The sequence below is a fragment of the Poecilia reticulata genome, chromosome 13 (assembly GCF_904066995.2).
Source record: "Poecilia reticulata chromosome 13, P_reticulata-male-v2, whole genome shotgun sequence".
Classification (NCBI taxonomy): Eukaryota; Metazoa; Chordata; class Actinopteri; order Cyprinodontiformes; family Poeciliidae; genus Poecilia; species Poecilia reticulata.
Genome location: NC_088842.1, coordinates 28,725,229 through 28,750,067, shown reverse-complemented (window position 1 = coordinate 28,750,067; position 24,839 = coordinate 28,725,229). Strand labels below are relative to the sequence as shown.

General features: G+C 38.5%; 1 long non-coding RNA gene across 1 annotated transcript; it reads left to right on the top strand.

The window, feature by feature from the left end:
• Window positions 1-4,152: 4,152 nt before the first annotated feature.
• Window positions 4,153-17,874, top strand: LOC103475038 (uncharacterized). Its single transcript, XR_535271.2, has 2 exons — window positions 4,153-4,676; window positions 17,732-17,874. It is a non-coding gene; the product is annotated as an uncharacterized LOC103475038 (long non-coding RNA).
• The last annotated feature ends 6,965 nt before the right edge of the window (window positions 17,875-24,839 follow it).

Sequence of the window (24,839 nt, the reverse complement as noted above, 5' to 3'; positions counted from 1 at the left end):
TTTCGTTTCCATCCTATGACATGATGCATGTTGCATTTGGTTACTTTTGTGAAAAGCTGTGCAGAATTCTAATTTTTTGCTCCACATTTCGGACTTGTGTCCAGCGTCACTTGGAGACTTCCTTTGAGAAGTTCCCTGCTCTGAATCCAAAGCGGGGAATTACCCAGACATCCAAGAGGCTTGATCCAAAGCCAGCAGCAGCCAGTTTCCAATAGGAAATTTTCACCAACGTGGTTCGAGTCGTTAATTAGAGCTGTTGTTTAGGCAGTTCTTAACTTGTTCTTTGAGGAACCACTTTGCTTTTCCAAAAGCCAAATTAGGGCATTATAAACGTCTATCCAGTGTATCGATCCTTCTTATGTTATAATCTAAGATTTTGGAGGAGGATTGTATTGTATGGAGACAGTTTAACCAACCAAATCATTTTATTTATCTTGGTGTCTCCTGCCAGATGCCCTAATGTTTCCACCCTAAGTTATTAAGCAGCAAGCTGTGCTTGTGCGCGCTTACAGTCATAACCAAATAGTCTTTGGCTGGCACCAAGAGCACTGAAAAACGAAAGTTAAAGGCAAGATTTATATCAAAATGTATTAATGCCATCTGGGTTGCTGTGTCTAAGAACTGAGTGTTTACAGATACAGCAGGAAATGTGAGCTGTGAGTCCAACTCAAACCAGCAGATTGACTCGTAAAACCTGACAGGTAATAAACTAAATCACAGAAAGAGTCTAGACAGTTTGTGCAAAAGGATCAAACTAGTTTTGGTATTTTGAGTTTCTCCCCTCCTCTTGTTTCTCTTTTCCACTTTTAGCCTGACATGAGTATTAAGATTCAGAATCAGACCACAAAGCCATTATTTTAACCCTCTGAAATGATAAATGTTTCATAGATCATAGACTTTGATCAGTTTGAATCTTTTGAACGAAAACCCTCCCTTTAAGTTGTAGCTGCAAAGTAAAAATCAGTGCTGCCATCGTTAGTTGCAAGATGTGTTTATTGAAATAATTAGCAAGTACAAGTGAAAGTACTTTCTCAAAATTAAATTTGTAGTGCTGTTGGTGTAAATAATCACATTCCTCATAAATACACAAAAAAATCTTAAAATTTTCATTAGAAATTTCTAATGAAACATTAATCCAACAGATTTATTTTTAATCAGTTGTTCAAGTGAATCTTCAATGAATGTAACTGGCTCGCATTGCATAAAACCTGAACGTCTTGCAGCTGAACCCTAATTGTGAAGCGATACATTTCAAAGTGTGGATCCTGCTGTCCACGCCGTGGTTGTCTCCTGGTGATGGAGAGCATGTGTCGGTGGGCACGCGTGCTGTTGAGTGCTCCAGATCACCCGCTGCAGGCGTGACCTTCCCTCTCTCGCTGCTTAACCTAATCAATTACGGTTCAGAACAGAAGCCAGGAGAGTAGGGAGACAAAATGCTCATGACCTTGTCAGAGTCCCGAGGAGACTGTGAATAATTCCCGTTGAGTCCCGTAAGGAAGGTTTCCATGGCAAGGAGGGAAGACTAAAGGTAGCTTGTTACGCAGATAAAGGGGAGGTGTAAAATAAATAAGTTGGGCACGAAGATAAGACCCTGTGTTGGTTATTAATGTGAAGAAGAGAAAAAGGAATCAAGTCGGTGTGAGTTTTCAACCATCAAACTGTGACAGGAAGTTAAATGAACTTCTGGGTGACTTGCAAACGATATAAAAATGGTTTATACTCTAGACCAGCCTCCTCCTCCTACTACTGAAATGCATTACTGTCAGAGTAAAAAAAAAAAAAAGATATATGCACATTTATTTTCATCTATTTAAGTTTGGTGGGCTGCGCTTCACAAAATTTTGATGCGACACTCTTGAAAACCTATTAACAACCATGAGCAATGACAGAATACTCCTCAGGTAGTTTTTATTTAGGGTTATATCCATTTTTTTCACTTTCTAAAAGCATTGATGTGCTTATAGAGTCCTCAAAGTCACCCTGGATCTGCACGGTGCAAATTCACAGCTTCTGCCTTCAGACAAAAACATCAATTAATTATTCAGCACTGACTTTAGTCATTTCAAGGGGTGGCATTTGAAAGTATTACATTTAAATGTGGAGACTTAATTTTTTTATTGTTCAAGCACATAAGTAGGAACACTTTAACCTTTCCTTATTACTTATTGTACATTGCATTTCCAAAGTTTGCTTTTTGAATTTATTTATGTATCATAAGATTGCAGCCACAAAACTGTTGGTATGTTATTGGGATTTTATGCGATACAGAAATGCATATAGAGTGCAATAATTAGAAGTAAGAGGATAAATGAACACATTATTGCTGAGATCAAGTTTGCTGAGTCAATAGCTTGAAGAACCACCTTTTCTCCACTAACAGTTTTTTGAGTACAGTGAACTCCTGTGTGTTCATGGACTCACCTATTCGTTCATTTTTCCACGGAAAATTAATCCAAATTACTACCCGGTAATATGCAAATTCTCAGATTTTTTTGTGTAGCGTATCTAAAATATTTGAAAGCAGTGTGGGAAGCTGAAATATCTGTGCAATGCTAGTTGGCATGCTTCTTGACACTTTTTAGCTACAATGACTAATCGTGTTGAAGCTCCATGATGGGCATCGGAAGTCAGGAACGGGAGTATTGAACGGATGTTATGCCAATATAGACATGACCTCTTTCCATACCTTCTCTATCATGCAATATTTGATTGCACCTTATGTACGCATGATTGTTAATCTCCTTACTTTGTAAAAAGTGTTGGTTGCAAATCCACAAATCCACCAAGGGCTGCCAGTCCATACGACTGGCGACTGTCATCCATCGTCTTCTTTCCTCATCACAGGGTAAACGATAAAATGACAAGTTTGGTTTGCATCCTTGTCTGTTTGTGTAGCTGGCAGCGAACCACCCAATGACCAGTTTCACATTGAATTCAACTAAATAAAACAGAAGGTAGGAGTTTGTCCTGTAACCAACCAATCTCAGTCTTTGTGTCCATTGGCAAGACACTTTACCTGCCTTGTCTGCTGGTGGTCAAAGGGCCGTGTGACAGCGCTACATGGTAGCCTCACAGGGCAGTCTTCTGTCAGACCGCCGCAGGGCAACTGTGGCTACAGTGTAAGCTTACCACCATGTGTGAATGACTGAATGTAGTCATGTAAAAGAGCTTTAGAGTCCTCTGAATGAGATAAAGAGCAATAAAAGTACTTACCATTCGTTTTCTTCACCACAGATTGTGTGTACCCTCAGCCAGAGCCCACATAAGGGAGACGGTAGGTATTAGTTTCTGCTGTGACGCTAATATGGTTTCCACTGTGCGTATTAATGCATGTTAAGGTGTACTTGGTGTTTGAATGATTAAAGTAGCTTGGTATAAACACTTTCTGAAGTATTATTAGTATCACTGTCTTATTCTCACATGTCCTGACCTGGCAACATAGTCAGAGAGGATTTACTCTACATGTGGAATATTGTGAATGATTCCCTTTTTTTTTGTAATAATCTTCCCTTGAATTAAAGGGATAATAATCCATATAGTATTACTGTAATCCAGTGGACAGGTTGGGACATGTGTCTCTAACAATGTCCTTTCAGGGTTGCTCTGTAATCAGCTTCACCCATCTTCCCGTCGACACTGGCCAGCTTTCATCTGCACAGCATGATGCTGCCAAAGCCATGTTTTCCCCACAGGGAGGGTGAATTCAGGCCGGTGTTTGGTTTCTATTTTTCTCCCTTCACGTGGTGGAGAAGGCGTTGAGGGATATGAATACATTTGCCAGGCACTTGCCAGTCACAGTCTTGTTCCAGAGCCCAGAAACTGCCAAGGTTCATTTTGTCAGGGTCTGTGGATTCCCACTGTGAGGTACTTAATAATTCCTGAGGCAGGTTTGAGTAAATCTGACTTCATTTATTTATGCTTAAGTAATTTTTGTCCTTATATTGTGCCTATCTGTAGAGGAAAAACATTCGCCTTTGAGCCTTTACCATTTATAGAACTTGCAACTTTGCTTCCGTTGCTATAATTCTCGGGGTAATTTGATTAAATCTCTCCATTCTTCCCAGTAGCTTAAATATGGCTGATTTAAAAAAAAAAAAAAAAATCCAACATTTCATGTTTACCAGTAAAAACTTTGTGTTAGTACATCTCATTAGAAGGAGTCTGTATGGAAACCTTTGGTAGTTTTACTCAAACGGGTCATTACAGCTTTGTTTAAAGGGAGCCTTCACACTATACATCTAGGTCTTGTAAAATAAAGCAACTAGAATTTGCATCCCCCACCCCAACCTGAGATCTGCTGATGCCAAACTATGATTGATATCACTGTTAATTGTGAGTCTGTTTTGCTTTGATTAAGTCTTAAATAAAGCTTTACTTGTTTCCTGTGTGTGCAGAAACACTTCCTGCGACGCTTATTTCACACTCGACCAGCTCCCAACACAGTTACAGCTGGAAGCTCTCCAGTGCTGCCACAGTGTGGGACGGGATTAACATTCAGGGCTTGGGAAAGTCATTCCAGAGGACACAATAGTTGTTTGTGTCTGAATATATCTGAGGATTTCAACCAGCAACCTTTAAAATCCTCACGCTTCACCGGCGTCACTTTGGTTCTACATATTAGTTGGAGACGACTGCAGAGTACTGCGCAAGATTTTATTGACACTTTAAAAAGCCGGGTAAGAATTTTTTATGAGTTTATGTTTTACAAAGCTGTAACTCATTGGAAATTGTTCGGCTGAAGGGCCCGGCGGTAATGCAACTCAAAGCTATTTCAGCAGCTGGTCTCTGCATGAATTCTTGTCTTTAGAGCAGCTTATTACCTTTCACTGCTGTATTACAGCCTAGGGAGGGCAAAATGTTGAGTTTGCACTACTGTAAAACACGTTTCAAGATTTTCATATCCCTCACGGTCTAGGGGGTATTTTAAATCTCAACAGCATCTTCTGAAAAGACAAATGCAATAACAAATCAGGCGGAGTGACGATGAATACAGAATATGTTTTCAAACATGCACAAGCAGACTGTCAAAAAGAATTACGTTCTGTCACTGTTCAGCTTCTGTTTTCTAAGTTTTTTGCTTTGTTTGCTGGTTTGCAGTTCAGTGAAGCAAAAATTAATCTGATCCCAAGTTAAACTTGAACTTAGGGGACTGAAATAATCAAATATTTATGCTTTTCTCAAAACCCCGACCCGAGGAGTTGCCCTCTGCGGAACCCAACAAATGTTCAGGAAATGATTGACGCCTGTCATTTTCCTAACAAATTTTAGAAAATATTCTTTGCTGTCAAACAGGAATATTTCTGACAGTCATAAATATTTGAAGTAGCTCCATGTTTTTCCACACCAAGTTTTATTATCTGCAATGTTTGTAGCAACATTAAGCAGATGTATTTGAAAAATCTGTATCATAATCTATCAAATCTCAGTCTGGAGGATGAATCCTATTTTTTGAGGAAGTAATCCCCATCTTATAGAAGCAAGAGGAGCTTTCTGTGTGTAGTGATCTGAAAAAGTTTTTCTGTTTTTGCCTTTTTGTTCAAATCATCAAATATAACCTGAGTAAATCCAAAAAGCAGGTTTTGAAATATCACTTAGAGAGCAATCTAAATAAACCAGAATTGGTGTAAGTGTTAAATAAAATAAACCTGTACTAGGGTTCTTGTTGGATTCAGAAATTGCATTTATTATTAATCCAATCACTGTGTATTCACAAATAATTAACTAAGCAAAACACAAAAACAAATATAAAGACTAACAGAAACAGTCAGGCTATCTTTGCTCTACAGCTACAGATTAAATAATTAATAACCTGAGGAACAAACAAAATAACTGCAGCAATACATTTATTCAAAAGTTTACATTTAGTTTTAAATTTGCTCATTTAAAAATACAGAAGAAAGGTATTTCCCAGCCTAGTGCTGATTATATGTTCTTATTCTGTGCAAAAGAAAACCAGGAGGTGAAATCAAAATACAGAACTGTTATTGATCCATCAGCTTTCAGCACCAGAACCATAATACTGCAGAAATTAAACCCCTTAGTAGATCTAAACCATCATTTAATACCTGGATCTCTGGAGGGGTGTATTTCTGAACTTTTCACAAAAAAAATACTGGATTACGATCAATTAATGATGCTGGATCTGGAAAGACTGATCACGCTGCAAAAGTTTTTTTTTTTATTCATCTCATGACAGTTAATGAAATGATAAAATGTGAATTAAAATGCTGGTTTGGCTCTCCTCTTTCACTACTCTTTTGACAAGATTCCGTCTCATTTTCTGTCAGAAACAAATCCAATTGTTAAATGGAAATCATTTTTATTTTAAGTCGGACAGGGGTATGAATAATTATGGCCTTTAGTGCAGCACGAAAATGTGATATTCTGGGTCACAACTGGCTGAAATAACAAGTTGCTTTGACTAAAGCAACGATTAAGAAAAGCAGTTAATGCATATGAAGGAAAGCCTACACGTTTTTGTCCTTCGTGTTGAGTAATCAGCAGTTTTTCACAACATAATTGGTGAAAGTAAATAGTCTAAAGCTCTTTGTTTTGTCATTGAGAATTTTAGTCAAGTTCAAGTAAAAAGCAAAAGAATGAATGCAAGGAAAGAGACAATAAATCTCCGCATTAACTAATAAAACAGAAAAAATGACACTTTCTAATAACAAAATCACACTCTGTAACAAAGGCAAACAAAGCACATATGGTGAAATCATTGCACTGTCTGCAGTTGCTTCACCTGGAGTAGGCAGAATAGTCTCGACTCTGATTCCAGCAGCAGCTGATATTAGCTTGTTTGTTTCTAACCCATCAATCATAGTCACCTCCTAATGACTTATTCATTAACTTCGCCAAAACACACATCCCGATGATGAGACTGGAAGGAGCATGTTTCAGGACACGCAGATGCCGGGTTTGCAATCAGCATTCTGTGGTATTAAAGCCACTATTAATCAGTTTTAGTCGAGCTGGAACACGTCCCAGATGCACGGTCCTGGGAGCAAAAAGAATCAGAAGAATGCTGCCTGTGTGCATGCATCTATCTGCAGGGTGCGGTGTGCAGCACAGGCAGGATAGGGAGAGATTTAAATGCTGTCTCCTAAACGAGAAAACCATGACATCAGCAAAATGGTCCTAACAATAAGGTAGACATTTAGCATAATGGCTGAGCAAAACGCTGTCCATTGGTTGGACTCCTTAAATTAAACGAGTGTCTTAGATTGCTGACCAACAAAACGGAAGGATGGAGGGTTTTACTGCGTGAAATAAAAGCTTTACAGATCCTTGAAAGGTACTTATTAACTTTTAAATATTTTATGTTTTGTCAGGTCACAATCACAAAATGTTGTATATTTTATGCAGGGGACCAGCAGCATGTTGTGCTTTTCTCTATAAGAATGCCAGGATACTTTACTGAGTTTTATTTTCAATAGTTTATCATTTTTCTTCCACTTCATAATCATGCGCTGCTTTGTGTTGATCTACCCCATAAAATCCCAACAAAACATACTGAATTAAATAAAGTAACAACGAGTGAAAGGGTTGCAGAGTAGATCCCTGGTATTTGCAGGGGCAGCTTGCGATCAGGTTTCCTGTAATAGATAGACTCTTTGGATACTTGGGACCTGCTCTAATAACTCTTATGACCACCTATTTTAATAATTCACACACTAACACATGGCACTTTTCCATTAATCTGCTAATGTGCCATTAGTGGATTTCTCGTTTAGCAATTTGCTAGCTTTGAAAACATTTTGCGCACTTAGCTTCTCCTAAGTTATTTTGCCAGATAAATTCTGAAATACTAATTTACTTTGCTGTTTTGTAAACCTTAAGAAATCTCCATTAAGTTAGACGTTTATATATTAGTGCTGTTCTTGAAGTGGGTAAAGACTGTCTACACAGCAGCTCATATGCTCTCTTTTCCCCCCAGTAACTTTGTTTCAAACAAGCACCATACAGAAGCAAAATAAAACACAGAAAGAGAACAAAAACTAAATACAACATCTGAGGGCATAACAAGAAAAATTGTAATTATGGAAAATTAGTTGTTGTCTTTCAAGAGAGAGTATAATTTGGATTGAAGTTAGCACTTGATCATTAGTGCTTGACCATTATTACAGTGTGCTTTAGCGTTAGCAGAACCAATGTTTATAATTAGTGCTGGTCAGTGCAACTAACTTTTTAGTTAGTAGTGCCTACCATTGCCAAACACCAAATATACCATAATATGCATTAATATGCACAGATAAAACCATTTTAGCGAGACTACAGAAGCTCATATCTACAGTTGTTCTCACTGTTGTTCCTCAGCAAGTAAAGCAGCATTAGCAGGAAGTAGTATGCAGTTCTGACAGTTGCTCCAACTCACTGCATGGTGTCATCACTTAATTTCCATATTTGGTCATGAGCAATCTGGGAAGTTCAAGAAAGAAATATCAACAGGAAAATAAAAGGTGCTTCATGATTGGCTACTTTACAAATACAGGGTAAAAGCTTATAAAGTAGCATTGCACCTGAACATTTCAGCTTCCCTTGCTGCATTTTCTTTCAAATATTTTAGATATTCTCCATGATGAAAACCACAAATAGGTCCTGCTCCACTGCATTCCAAGGATCTGCATATAATGTTTTGATATTAAGAAATTCATGCGTATGTAGTTGTCAGGGACCAGACAGTACAAATGCAGACCACAGGTATTGAATTCAAAAAGGCGGGTTTTTATTTACCCAAAAATATGAACAAAAGTTTAACATAGCATTTAAATGGGCATGCTAATAAAAGAGGTCAACATAAATTACGGAACTCAAGACATAACTGACACAACAACAAACTGCCCTGCTCACATAAGACACAAGGGGATTTAAATACAAGTTTAGCTAAACTATGAAGACACAATAGGGGAAAACAAAATGGCTGCCAATCCAACAACTAACCCAAACAATGAAATAAACCCACAACCCCCCCCAGCATGACGCAGGTGGTTCAGTCCAATAAGGCCATGAGATGTATATCAGGAACCTCAGCCCTTTGCCATTCCTTTGGTCCAGAGAGGGGAGCCCAAACACCCAGGTAACTCAAACAAAGAAAACAATATTAATACAACATAATTAAATTTCAATCCTGCATTGTTAACATGTGTGCACTCCATATAAACATTGTAAGGTGGAAGACAGAAAATAAAGGATAATTAAACAACAAAACAAACTAAAGTGAAAGCCAACTTATGATAAGGCGTGGACCTTACCCTGTGTGGCTGGCCGTCACAGTAGTCATTGCAAGCAGGGCTTTTTAAAGTTCTTCTTTCTTGAAAAATCATGTTTTTTAGACATATCAGGAAGCCTTGTTGTGCTTAAACCCTTATGAACCTTAGTGTGTGTTGTATGTGTATCCGAAACAGAGAAGATATTTCTGCAGGATGTATCGATGTTGCTGGATGCACTGGGAGCATCAAAGGGAAATAATAAACCCAGACACTTTAATGTGAGATGTGTCACTCAGTTTGAGAAAAGGTGAAGGCCTTCATGCCTTTTAGTGTTACAACCCAAAGAACAACTCCATCTGCACAAAGGAAGGGTCGGAGAGAAAAGGGTGACCCGTTTAAAACATACCAGCTACGGGGTCTGACCTTAAATCCATTGAAAACCTCTCTAAAGCTGAAATGTGCAGTTGCATAAGCACTCCTGTACAAAGACTAGAGGAATAGTGACAGAACCAAACTGTATACTAAAAGCTTCCAGCTTGTTTATAAATGCAATTTGAGTTTGTCAGTGTTGACTGAAAATTGGATAGTCAAACTTTTTTAATGAATAACAATAACTGTGTTTGCGTTTACACTTTTTTTTTAGTTCTTCAATATCTTCAGACATTTCATTAAAACATTTTAAAGGTTTAAGACATTGACTCTTATTTCGTGGCTGTGACTGGAATCCAGGGGTGTCAGTATCTCTGCCCAGTGCTGTGCCAGAAACATTTTCATACTGGGCTTTTACAGACTTAATCCACTGTTGCATCCACTAAAAATCACTCCAGATGAAAGTGAAAGTTGCACTCCTAAAATATTGCGTGATTGGCACCACGGGAAGCCTTTTATGTTTGTCCAGATTTGGCGAGTGAATTCTAATGTGATCAAGGACAGATTTGATTGAAAATGTAAGTCCAGGGTAGAAAGTGCATTTCTCGGGCTTACCACAGGGAAGGGGAAACAGTGTGTGCCCGACTGCCAGGCGCAGCTGCCGGCCTCTGAAGCGATACTCCGGGTGGGTGCTGTCTGCTGTGGGTGACTACAAAACGTCTCCTGAGGTGGCCCTATCAGTTAGCCTGTCACAGTGTTGTAGCCCTGCTAAATACCATCGTGTCCTTGGATGGATTCGCTTTGCTCCTGTCATTCGTCATATGTTAAAAGAAAACTTCTGGCTGAGTATTTTCCTGTTTTGACTTTACTCATACCTACTGGTGTAAAAGTACAATAAGCTACAGAACTAAAGAAATATACAGTATCGTGCTGCAACTACAAAATTCACATTTTTCACATTTTTGTACTTCCATTTGGGATTCTACTGCTTCTAAAGACAAATGAGCCATTTCAAAAACCTTCCGAATGAAACATCACAAATTAGGAGGCACTGCCCATTACCTAGCAATCTCAGCAAAGCCCAGTTTGTTACCTAGCAACCCCTATGGAGCACCACCCATCATCGCCTGGCAACCCAAGCTGTGCTCCAGTAGTTTGGTCAATTTATTTTATCACCATATGTACTGAACAATGGCTGCTGGAAGAGTGTTTTGTTGTTGACTTACAATCCAGAAACCACTTGGTGCATTGTTGTTTATTGTGAAGGAGGCTATACTAATGATCTATGGTTATATAACTACGCATCTATTTGCATTTGCCATTTTCACGTTTGAGTGACAAGTGACAAGAGCTGCTAATACAGGCAGAACTGCTGAGACCAAAATCTCGTCATCTAAGATTGATTTGATGCAGAAAATGTAAAGAACCTGTTTTTTTTATTGAGCATAGATCTACCCTGACCTGTTCAAGGAAGCATAGAAGGTCACCTTGAAGATTGTTTCTGTGACACATGAGCACAAATTAAAGCAAGATTTTAAACTCGAATAAAATTGACATATGGTTTTAAATTGTTCAAGAAAATCAAGCAAAAATATGCAGCTTCTAAATGTGTAAAGCTGACAGTGACATGGCAAAAGACACTGTAGAGTATTGAATAAACAGGGCTGAATGTTTTTTTATCTTACTTTCTCTTCTTTGTATTTTGTGTAGTTCAGAAACATTCAAATTCATTTCAAGTTTATTGTTGCAACTTTAAGAAACAAGTGGAACAGGTGTACATAGTCTTATGAGCCACTGCATTTAGCCACCAGGAAAATAGTTTTTAGTTGGGGATAATTAGGGAAAAAAGTGTAGATAGTTTCTAGATTTTTCATTTTAAAATAAATCTGTTTGTATTAAAAGGAAGACCTTCACAAACACTTCGCCTGGTGAAACATTACCTGTCCGGGTCACAAATTCTTGGCCGTATGCTTGGCTCTTATATCTGTCACTGGGAATAACTGGAGTGAGCACTGCCTCTCTCATTTAATCGTCTCTTGGCTGTGCTGTGAAACATGGATGATCCAACAAGGAATCAATCATTACATAGTTATTGAGGTAATGGGTGAGCAAATATGTTTCCTGGTGGCTGTCCTTATTATATGAGGGCTAGTGGACCCCCAGGAGACCGCACAGCCAGATGGAATTGACGGGTTGTCACTACTGAATGAACAGGTAATGAATTACTCCAGGACAAATGGGACGCCACCTGGGAGATGAGGAGGAATCCTCTCAGAAAGAGGGAGCAGGGTGACTGGCAGCACCCAGCAGCCCTTCTTTCTTTAGAGGAATCCTGAATAGTGCTTGTTTGAGGGGGTGAAACAATAAACTGTGGAGCTGGAAGAATGACTGAATTCTTTTCGCCTGATTTTTTTGGGAGGGATTAAAGATAACAATAGGTAAATGCCTTCCAAATATTTAGTTATAAATTACGGAACCAAGCAGAGGGATTCCGGCTGGGCTGTTTCAGGGCTGAAAATTACACGACGCACGACTGAGAATCTTCCCAATTGTGAAGTCCAACCCCGCCTGCTTTCTGCTGGCCCCCTTTCTTGAAACCAGCTGATTTGTTGTGACATTAGAGAAATTGTATTTCTCTGGTGACAGTCATTGCTAAGGGATATGATTATGCCATGGTAATTATGATTGTTATTTGCAATCACAGCTGAATGGAGTCGGAGTGTGTTATTTTAGCAGTGCAGATAGCAGTGTGCTGACTCCACTGGATGATTCTGGTTTGGGTGATTTGAGACGCAAACATTCTGCAGTTATGAGCCCCAAAAATACCGATAACCACGAACACAAGGAAGCAGCAGATGAATGTAGTGGTTACTTAGGCACCTGAAAAAGGTTTAAAACTTGGGTGAGCAGAGAGAAGTGATGAGAATTTGCTTTGGATTTGTTCATCCTGCTCTAAGAACCTTATTAGCGTTTTTTGGCTGGTCAGTTACTGGCAAAATACTTTTTTGAGATTTAAAAAATTTGTCTTGAAAACCACAACAGTTTTTCTTGAAATTGTTCTGTGCTTTAAAATCTTTTCAAAAACATGAAAGAGAAAGAAACGGAATGACCCAATGAACGTATTAAATGACCTAATTATCTCCTTGGCATGCAGTTACAGTCTAGAGTAGCGGTTCTCAACATGGGCGGTATCGCCTCCCGGGGGGCGTTCAGAGGACGGCAGGGGGCGCTGGCAGAAATTTATACAAAAGGGGGAAGCTGGGATGCCTTTGGGGGGCGATTGGTCGAAGATAAACTTTACATCTTAAATGCACAACAATACCAGTTTAGACTTTGAGCAACTTGTAAAACTGTATTGTGTAACATTAAAACATGCTTGGCTGCAACTGTATCGATGGCAGCTCTTCTTCTATTCAGCAGCTTCTGGCGCAGTGCTGTGATTCACTTGTCAGGTGTCCGATTTTCAAATATTTTATGTTTTATTTAGGATTTTTGTACATATGTTTTGGCAGTTCTGTGATCATGTCAAAGCAGCAACTTATATTAAAAAGTGTTTTATTTCCGTTTGAAAGCTGCCCGCTACCATGGAAGGACAACAGAAAATCACTCTTATAAACATGCAATAACTAAAATCACGATACCCTCACTGTGTATCCCTCTGAAAAATGAACCCATTTAAATAAAAAAATCCCTCCATGGGATTGCCATGTTAGAGAGCGTTCATTTTATAGCGTTAATACCGGTGCTGTAAGTGGTCCGGTATGAAACGGGTGTGAAAGAACAACGGTACCACAGAATTTTTAAATTTCAATGATCAGAATACCAAAATTATGCGACAGACTGGCGACCTGTCCAGGGTGACCCCGCCTCTCGCCCGGAACGTTAGCTGGAGATGGGAACCAGCAACCCTCCCGACCCCACTGAGGGACAAGGGTGCAAGAAAATGGATGAATGAATGGATGGATGGATACCGAAATTGTTTCCGTTGTTTTAAAAGGTTCTGCCTTTTCCCCATCAATACGTTTCCCGACCGCCCTGCACTTTAGGGGGTTAAAACAAAAGACGCGCACATTGCGCAAAACTCTGAAACAGGAGAAGCGGGACATAAAACGGAGCGACGAACTAGATGTGAATTATGGCATAAAAACAGAGAATCCAATGCTGAACAGTGAAAAATCAACACACGACGATTAGGCGGCGCAGCAGGTGAAGAGTGAAGATTACTGATGGTCAATAAACAATAAAATAAATCTAGCAACAGGAAAGAAACTAAAGTGGACATAGCGATAAACCAAGAGAGGGCAATAGTAATCAAAGGAAACTAAATGGAAATGAATGAAGAACAAAATGTAAGAATAAACTAAGAAACTAAAATAAATATAAACTGGTATGGCAAGATCTTTCGAGCAATAATTAATATGGAGGACTGTATGGCAAGAATAAACAGACACTATAAAAGGTAAAATAATATTGTTGAAGTACCATAGGTTTGTTGAGACCATATCTAATACTGAGAATAAATATATCTTACAGGCCATAACAGTAAATTAGTCAGTGCAAAGTAGCCTACAAATTCTTTGGTGGGGGGCGGTGAAGGACCTGGATAAAGGCTAGGGGGGTGCTGGCTCCAAAAAGGTTGAGAAACACTGATCTAGAGTCCAGCTAATGACCGAATTACTGGATTCAGTTGTGTTGAAGCTGATCTAAAAGTTGAAGTCCTGAGAACTGGAGTTTGGAAGCCTTGGTTTAAAGTTTTAATACTTCGTTCATCTTCTACTTTCATATATTCTCTGGTGCACTGTGATCTGTTTACTTTGTGAATTATTGGTCACTCTTGTGTTTCCTAATGTTATTTCTTCATTTTTGCTTTTCTCTCAAGTTTCCCTTCCAGATCTCCTCTGCTTTCCCCACAGCTTCAGCCTTTAAATTAAATATGGTTATTAGTTTTTAAGTGTGTCATAAAAACATAAGAACACACATCCGAACACTTCACAAAACTGAGCAAAGTGCATATGTATGTGCTGTAAACCTCCATTAATAAAAGCAAAGAGACAGAAGGATTTGAAAGCTTCAAACTGCTGTAGTGAGTTTCATAAGGTTGTTAAAGCTCTCTTGCTTCAGAGTAAAGTCACGTCTGATTAAACTGAGCTCCTCTGTCTTCATTATGCAGTCTCTGTTTCTCCAGAAGCAGTTATGTTAAACTTTTCTTCCATCCACAAAGCAAATGTTGGGACAGAATCCTGTTTCCACATACGTAGACATTATTTTTTTTACCTTACCAAAGTGAAGAGCTCTTTTTCTGATACTTATTAGTTCAAGCAGGATCACTAACAACTCCCAAAATTGCTATGAGAGTTTGGTCACCATAATACTTTGTGGAATCTGTGAGAAAACGACTGAAACCACAAAGGAGAAAGAAATATATTTTAATTGGCTTCTGCTACTTATAGCATGTAGCACCTTTGCCATTAGCATGCTAGCTTCTCACTCATGTCAGAGAACCTTCCCAGATTTTTGCTACATGATCGTTTGATTAAATCTCAGTCAAACTGCTCTGTGACTATGTAGGTACACCAACCACACCAGCAACAACCAAAGCTATATTTATTTTGCATTATTAGAAATATTTATCTTTTTTCTGTTTTAAATACAATTTGTCTTTATACGGTAATATAAAACGTTAGCATTTTTATGCAGGTTTATCAGCGTCATATCAACCAGCCCCTTTAAGTTTAAGCTTTTCCACAGGAAATGCCGTTCGTAGAAGTTTTCTTTTTTCGTTTTTTTTGTATGATTTTATTGTATTCTAACAAGATGAGCTATAAAGCGTAAAATAACAAACGTCTGTATGCTCTAGCATTCCACTTGGATTCAAACTGTGGTCCTTTCAGCAGCGTACTCAGATTCTTGCTTTCAGGGTTAACAGATTAGGACTGAATCCCAGCTGAGCTGACAGCTGCACTTTCAGTCAAGTGAGGGCAGCTCCACTGCTTAAAGCTGCTGAGATGTGAAAATGGCAATTTGGTTTAGTTAAATCACAATGTAAAATTTATAGATACAGATTTGCTTGTACTTAGGAGCCCACATGGTCCCTGGTAACCGAGTTCTGAACAGGATACAACAACAGAAGTTGAAATCCAGGTTTTGTTTGAAATAAAAGCCCCACTGAGCTTCTGGTCTCTACGGCTGCAAAAAAAAAAAATGAAGCAAAACATTATTGACCAACTGTCAGTTGAAAGTGATGATATTACACTGATGAAAAAGCAAGCTGTAGCTTAGATGGCTAAGATTAATTGTAAACACTATATTTCCAATAGTATTGGCTTTACACACACAGGAACTTTAATGAGTTTTCAGTTTTTATTCCAAAGGATTTAATATTTTCTTGCACCGTTCTTTGTATCTGAAACAGCTTCCATTCATCTAGGTCCACAAAACGTTTGAGGGTGTCTGTTGGAGAACCTTGCTATTCATACAGAAGACACGGATGTTGGAGAAGTAGGCTTCACACACAGTATCTGTTTCATCCCAAGGATGTCAGGCCACTACAGTTCGTCCACGTCAAACTCACTCATTAATGTTTTGGGGTTCTTTCACACCAGCCCTGTTTAGTCTGCTTTAGACAAACTTTAGTTCAGTTGTGTTGAAAGTCCTGGTTCCTTTGCGGTTCCCCTAAAAGTCTCAGTTGGGTTGAAGTGAACTCGGATGTGATTCGAGTGCATATGTGAATGCCAAGTGGACCAGAACATTTTAAACACATCTGCTTTCAATAAAATGTGGTCGTGCAGTTGGTTGTGATCTGTCAAGGTAGCTTATTAAACACTGAATTACAGGTATTACTGTGGCAACCAGCTGTCCAGTCATTACACCACCGACACTCACTCAGTTCTTCCCTCCATCACATACGAACGTCTGTTGGTGCTTATAGCACAACACAGGAAATCTTTGTTGAATGGCTTCAAATCAAACGAGGTTTAATTTGAGGATCACAGTTTCTATGAATGATGCATTCACTGTCAAATAGAGAATCACAACTTCCACCCTCTGGCCAGACAAAAAGGAGAACAATACCCCAATTAAGCTTTTGAGAATCCAGACAGAGGATTAGTCGCTCATTTCCTTCTGACAGAGAAATACGCAACTTCTGACACGAATACAGATGACATCAATCTGAACTATGTGGAGCAAAATGGAGGTTAAGCTGGGAGATAATAAACATGGATTCTCAGAATGAAATGCATTGAATCATTTTGCCATATTTTAATAGCAAACTTATTTATGATAGATTTGTAAAGGAATCTCCTCCCAAATCTTTGGTTTATCTTCCAGTTTTTAGCTACTTTTTCAGACAGAAATGTCTCAGATTTAGCTTCATAACCTTTCCGATCAACTCTGACCATCTGCATTGCTGTTCTTGTCGCATTGCAGTCCCACAGCACGATGCTGCCACCACATTGTTTCATTCAGTTTAAATTGTGAATGTTTACAAAGTGTTTAGGAAGGATCTCCAGTAGCAGTCAGTCTTGCAGTGAATCTGAAGTGGCCTCTGAAGTAAGACTGTTGCTGTCATAACGTGCCAACAGCTCCGTTTCCTGCCTAATCCGATCTCTGCTGCTCTCCCAGAGTTACAATCAGTCTCTGGGCTTTCACTTCCAGTTGATGCTGATGTACCAAGTTCTCTGTGCGACGTTTATCGTTTGGGATTTTGTTTTACATCTAAGCTTACATTATAATTTGACACAACTTTATATTTCTGTATTTGTGGTTTTGTTCACTAATATTCCTCTTAGAGCTTCACAGAACAGCCTTATTTAAAGTGAGATGAAATCACAAACAGGTCAGCCTTATAAGGTGACTTCTGATGTTAATTTGCTTTTGTGCTGTTTTTAGAGTAAAGGATTCTGAATTGAAATGCATGGCTCTTTTCATATTTTAATTCAGAAAATCGTAAAACCTTGTTTTGTTTACAATTATGTGACATTTATCCTTTAAAATCTCTCAAAAATACACTAAAGTATGTTCCTTAGGGCATGAAAATACATTTGCAATTCACTATAGTTTGAGTTATTTTCTTTGCTTAAATGCTTTTAGACACCAAAATAAGTATATATTTGCCTGTAGACATGAAAAATAAATTTTTCTTACTGTTTCAGTTCGCTGAGATTGGATGGCAGGAAGAAGCCGAGGAGCAGAGGTCAGAACTCACCCCATCTTATCCAAGAGCAAAATGACCAGCAGCACAAGGTTAACTCCAAGACTTCTGCATTCACATAAAAGTTGACTAGGTGCAAATCAAGCTGCCCACTCAGACTGGCTTTATTTATGCCTCATTATGGGTCAGTAATGCCACGGCTTCTCTTCCTCTTCAAAGTTTCATTGTTCAAAGGTGCATATATCAGGGAAGCATTCATGCAGGATGATTGGAAGATTCCCCCCCCCCTGAATACAAATGATTTTATAAAGAAAATATGTGAACATCTTTACTTTTTAACAACGCTGCATTCACACTTTTTGCACATGCACTGCTTACATTTATTATTAAAAAGATTTTCCCCGAATTCTGATGTTTGATCTCGCCACACACCTCCTAATTTAACACGGATTTGCCGTTTCATTCCAAACAGAAACACCCTCCTAATTCAGTAGCGAGAAAACCCATAAACAGAAATGAACTTAAATTTGTTAGCCAGACACCTAAACAATGAGCTCAAAGCACTCTGAGGAAACTGCAAGGCTGGGTAGTAATTCTCTGTGAGTTAATTACTCGGAGCAACCATTCACATTACACACGGTCACACGTTTGATTCAATCTCATTACAAAGGAATTGATTCTTAATGCTGCATGTAGATATAAACCAATCAATTCGCCCGGCTTGTTCTTGAGAGCTCATTTAGCTGAAATTTCTGTGTTTCCCAAATAAAGTTGAATATAGATTAAGACACACCATTTAAATCTATTTAACTGGACAATTTAGAAAGGAGGGCCGAGAAATAATCATTATATGTTTTGTTTATTTTGTGCTGAGAAGCAAACAAGCTGCTATGTTAACCTTTGAAGAGTCTCTGAGGTTAATTTGAAAGACTTTGATTATTAAACGGCAAAAATACATGTTTACAGCACTTGACCTTAGGAAATGTACCAATTAATTGGAAACACAGGCAGTGTGTACATGCAGCTCTACATACGGATAACACGCCGTCCCACTTCTATATATGTGTTGGACAATTCGATTATTGTCTAAAAGGGAAATGTTTCTTGGCAGCCATCTCAGAAAGTGAGACAACAAACTGTAAGAAGTTTGAAAGAAAGTGAAACACAGACTGATATATACCAAGCCCTTTGTTTCTTGTAATTTTGTGACTATTTCTTACAGATAATAAAACCTAAAATTTCAGCGTCTCAGAACATTAGAATACTGTAGCAGAGGTCACTAATGGAAACTCATGGTGTCAAACCCTAATCAGCAAATTAATGCAAAACACCTGCAAAGGTCTCCTGAGGCTTTAGACCGTCTCTCACCACGGGTCTGTGGGCCACACAGGACACTCTTCACAAGGAGGGTAAGGAAAGGTCGTTGCTGAAGAAGCTGGTTGTTCACAGAGTTGTATATATCCAAGCATATCAACAGGAAATTGAGTGGAAGGAAGAAGTGTGCTAGGAAAAGGTGATAAGAGCAGAGACTGTCGAGTGAAATCCATTCCAGACAAAACATCTGTTGCTGAGAATTAAAATATTTAATGTGATATTCTGACAATGTGATATTTCTTTATTTGTTAACAATAAAAAGGAAAAAATAAAAAATAAAAATAAGCCCTAAGTATTTCACTTTACTTGCAATGTAATTCTTTAAAATTACCATTTTGCTTTCTGGCATGACTGGCAAGAAATATTGCACTTTTACCCAGTATTAATTTGTTTTAGATGTACAAGTTATTGTAAATCAGATCTTGTTCTGGAAAGGCGGAAACATGCAACCATGAACCCCTGACTTACTTTCTGCATATTCACACTTCATGTTCATTTTCTTTGTTCTTTACAGACATTGAACAGGAATTTAGATTTAACGTTTTATTGAGCCCCCACCTCTCGTTGCCATAGTGACCTGCTTTGTAATCCCAACAGACCAGGACTCATCAATCTTCCACTCTGATGATGTTCTGTCATCATTCTGGTCAGCTCTTATCGATTTACCTGCACCACGAACACGACATCCATCAATCTATTCATACGTTGTCTTCTGCATACCTGAGATGACGTTGCAGGAGTAAAAAATTCAGAGATTCCTTACGCCGGGGAGCCACTTTCCAAGAATATTCTGGGGTTCCCAAAGCGTTCCCGGATCAAAATGTATTGATTTCAGGGTCTGCTCTGAGTCTCTTGTTAGTACGAAGTACCCAGAAAATGCCAACAGAGCAAATCAAGTTCTGCCAAAGGAGAATCGTCCATCACTGCTAAAATTTGGCTGCACAACTTCCTGTTGGTTTCAACTGAAACGGATCAATAGGATTTCTAAACGGTCGGTTTGGGGAATTGCTCTAAAAAAAAGGAGCTTTCTATCCTCAACATGTAAAAGGTTATGGTTTGGACTTTACATTGGAAATGAATATAGGGTATTCTGTGTTATAACTTGGTAATGTCACCCAGTTTTTTTTTTTAGCTTAGTTTATCTTTTGGTTCTAGGCTGACATGTCAACCATTACCACCCGATAATTTCACCTGATTTCACCTTTTTTCATTTTTTTAATGTCTGTTTGATTATCTGAAGCATTTAAATGTGATAAAGGAAAAAAAAAGATGAAATGTAAAAGAAAAGATATGATTTTTTTGGTTCTGTTGGCTACATCAGATTGAGACTTACAGCTTTTAAATGACGAGAAGCATCTCAAAATCTGATTTTGGTCTTGATTTGGAAACGTGTAGGCTGCCCTCTCTGGGTTGGGGAGAAAGTCCTGCCCCAAGTGCAGGAGCCTAAAGGGTCAAGAGCCAAACTGACGACATCAGTTCCCCAGAACTGAGTCATTTTGTTCACCCCCAAAACAAAACCCTGGATTAGGTGGAAGATAATGTATGGACAAATTAAATAAATTAAACATACATCCTGTTTTATTTAGGCTTTTCATTCGCTTTTGGTTGCTGTGGTTTTCGGTTGCCCATAACAATCGTCCCAGTTCACCTTGACACATTCAACGCCCTCAACAATTTTCTTTTTCCTCACCAGTTTCAGTCTATGCTGTTTTCCTTCAGATGTGTCTCCTTCTAGCCCGTCTTGTTTGTGCGTTTCTGCATTCTCAGGCTTCACTTTGACAGTCAAAAGTGTTCTACCACGTTGATAATAAAGCTTGCATCAATAATTTGTCTTCTTAGAAAGCCGTTTCCGAAAATAACGTCCATTTACAATTAGATGCTTATATAATTTATCACAAAATGGAAAATGATTCCATTTCCTCCTCACTAACACTGACAACACACCCTTGTGGTATCCTCTAAAATTAAGTTGTCTAAACCTTTGAAAAGCCACAGCGCTAAACACTTTTCAGAATGAGACAGTTTCCTTTAGTTATCTGTCAGCTTGTCATCGGTCTGAACAGTTTCATATCTTTGTTCAATTAACTTGTGCTCCAATTCATGCCGTTTCCACTTTTTTTAAAATAGGCTCTAAATCTTCCATCCCTCTGTGCGACTTTGTGCCGCCACTTGCATGCAATAACACGCCGCCCTGCAGATGTTGGTGCTTCCAGTAATGAAAAGAATCAGTCTGCCAACCAAATTATAATTTACTACCTCCATCTAGTTAGCATCTGCAGAGCAATAAATACAAATTGCTTAATTTGCCAGGTATCTCACCATCTGTACCTGTATACTTTTATGTGTTTCCTGAAGTGGAAATAAGAGCAGACTGATGCGAGATCTCGACTAAGGAAACACATGAAGGTTATCACTCACAGACAGAAACAGTATAAACAACAAGATGAAGCCTCATCAATCCAGCATCAGCAGAGCCTACCATCTGTATGTTTGTGCTTTCTGTAACTTAAATTGATATAAAGCTTTCGTTTAGCAACAAAGACATAAGTGTGCATAACTACCAAAAAAAAAACAAAATACAACCACGAAATGAAATTAAACTCCCATTACACCAGCGTTGTTTTGTTACCATTCGAAACCTTGAAACGTTTGAAGGCACAGTTCGGAGATAGAGTCAAAAAATCTGTGCTCTCTTCCACGTCAAAACAGAAATTGTTGCAAAGCAGAGAGCGGCGGCGAAGTGGAAAGCAGCGCGGCCCAACGCAGCTCTCAGAGTGTGTAATGAAGATGAATTAAGACGTTTGCTTCGAGGACACCGCTGTGCTGGCTCCGTTCTGAGGAGCTCTATCTTTTTAGCCCTTTCTTGGGAAATTAAGATTCAGTCAGCTGCAACATTACATACCACCCTTGCAAACCACAGATGTAACACACTCTGGTTACCAGATATGAGAGTGTGTTAAACGCCATGCAACAGAACAAGAGACGGATTTGAGTGACAGAAAATCCTGTAAAGAAGAGCTTCTGTCAGGTGTTATGCGTCATGTGGGACATGTTACAGTCAAGATCTTATTAAAAATAAAAGACAATATGAATTTAATATCTGTGCACACAAGCATCAATGCATTTTAATGGATTTAGAGTGATAGACTATGACAAAGTAGAGCATAATTGTGAAGTGGAAGGAAAATTATTAAAAAAGGTTTCCAGCTATTTTCTTTAATGTAAATACTTAAATAAATAGAGCTGTTCTGTAAAACATTTACATTATTGAACAAACAGCATCACAAAGGACACTTAGAGCAGCAGATGAAAACTGTGATCCTATCTCAATTTAACTGAAGTTAAAACAGCAACACCTTCATTTTTATGTCATTTTTAAAGTAAAAACGTGAAGCTAACAAATGGAATTGGTCCAACAGACCGATTAAATAGTTTCTGTGATGTAAAAAAACATGATTGATTTAATATTATCTCTGCAGTGCAGAGGCTGGTTGACATGGCAATGCTGGAAGAAAAATTGCTGCTATAGACTAGAGACTTGAGCAGAGGTTGACCTTCCAGCAGGACGACGACCCTAAACATGCAGCCTGGTTTAGACTGGACTCAAAAACACTTTGTCTATCCCAAAAGAAAATTAAATGTTGTCATAACTCGGATCATCCAAGTACCTTGTTAAAGCGACTCTGTGGGCAGGAAGGATCTCCAGTAGAAGTCAGTCTTGCAACAAATCTGGCGAGGCCTCTGCCTGAAGACTTTTCTTGTACGACGGTCTCATGACTGTTGAGACATGTTAACAGCACAGTTTCCAGGCAGCAGAGATCCTGGAGGACAAAACTCAGTTGTTGGCAACGAGTTCACCTCCTTTGCTTTTGCCGCTCGTCCTTAAATCTTTTCCTGGTTGTTTGGTTAAAATGCCGAGCAGAGAGATGTTGGAGTCGCCCGTTTTGTGATCGATGGAGATGGTTTGAACTTCCTCCTCCTCGCTCTGCTCTGCATCCACAAACCTACTTCTCAACTCCTCAGGTGTTTTTTCATCTTTTGAGAAGCTAATTGGGTGCTCCTCGTTGTGCAACCAATTGTTTGTTTACACATGTGCTGCCATGGTTATGAATAATAACAACTGTCCATAAGGAGAGCAAAAAGCCTTCCAACTGCACAGACAAAAGAAGTGTTCAAACATGCATCATGTCAACCGAAATAATGATGAACAAAAGACTTGGAAATTAACATTTCGTCATCTTCCTAAGATAATAGCCTTTTTTTGGCAAATATGATTTGGCAACCAAAAAAAGCATATTTTTCTTTCCAAAAGATGTTTTAGGCAAATAAATAAATAAATAAATAAAAATCACTTATGGGGAAAAATTACTTAGGCCATTATTGTAGGAGGGTCATTTGTTTTTACAGATGTCTCTAGCTAATCTCACTGAGGTTGAGTAATTTTGCAAAGAATAATGGTCAAAATGGTGAAAAGTCTCGGCCTCTATCTATGCAACTCCAGCTTGTAGATGTGATGCTGACGTACTCCACACAGCTTGAGGTTGTAGATCAGACAACATGTGGTTCTGACACAGCACACTTTATCAGTTAAAAAATGAAAATCACGTAGTTTTAGACACTAATTTGTGTAAATCAAAACCAAAACATTCCCTATGAAACAAGCTGTGGTTTGTTGTTATTGGACAAATTGTAAAAGAGGAAAGAATATGAATACTTTTCCAAAGCAGCTTAGCTGCCAGAACTCATATCGCTAATTCAAAAACTCAGTGATTGAATTGCATCATAACCATAAAACCAAACTCATAACATCAAGAAACCATCCCCTGGCTTTACCTCTTTTGTTTTTTTCTTCTTCTTCATCCTGACATGAGTTTTAAAAGTTCTGAAACCAGGAGAACATCTAGGTTTGACAGGACCTTGTGATTTATCCTCAACTCACAAATTGCACTTAGCAATATCAGTTTAAGTTTGCCTTTCTGCAGTTTTACATCCTGCCAGACATCTCACCACTTGACATGAGCTGTCAGGTCCTAATTTCCGTTGCCTGTCTAGCTCCAGAGAGCAACCTCTCTAATTATATGTGACTGCTGTCTTCTTAGTACCAAACATCTTGTCAAGTGTGGGCAGTTGGCTACAAGTCTGGAAGTGGACTAACATCTGTGTATATGAATCTTTTAGCAAAAGCATTAATGGATAAACTTACGCAGTGTCACGTTTATATTTTGCTTTAAATATTAATTAGAAACAACTGATTTATATCCGTTTTTGGGCTTCTTCCCACTGGGAATCACATCAATCTGTGACAATTGATGTGAAGAAGTGCATCAGTTGGATGTTTTCATTTTTTATCTTCTTTTTTTTTTTAAAATAAATTACCATACCCTGAAATGTTCATCCTCCTTTCCAGTAATCAAATGCAAAGGCTTCATCTGCCATCACTCAATCAAATGGTTCGCATAATTTCAAACAAGCAATTTGCATGCATGTCTCCAGAGGGATATTGAGTTTGGAAAACCTACTTACCGTTACTCTATCTGCTTAGTTGCACAGCCTCTGTGTAAAAAAAAAAACTGTTGATGGTGTTTATGAACATGTTAACTGTTCTGGATCATTGTTTTGCTTGAGGTGAGGATTCGATGAAAATTACATTCTTTTCTTTTGCATTTGTTGCTTGTTATTTTTATGGTTTTCATGTTTCTCTCGTAATGGCATCTATTTTGACTCATAAAACTATT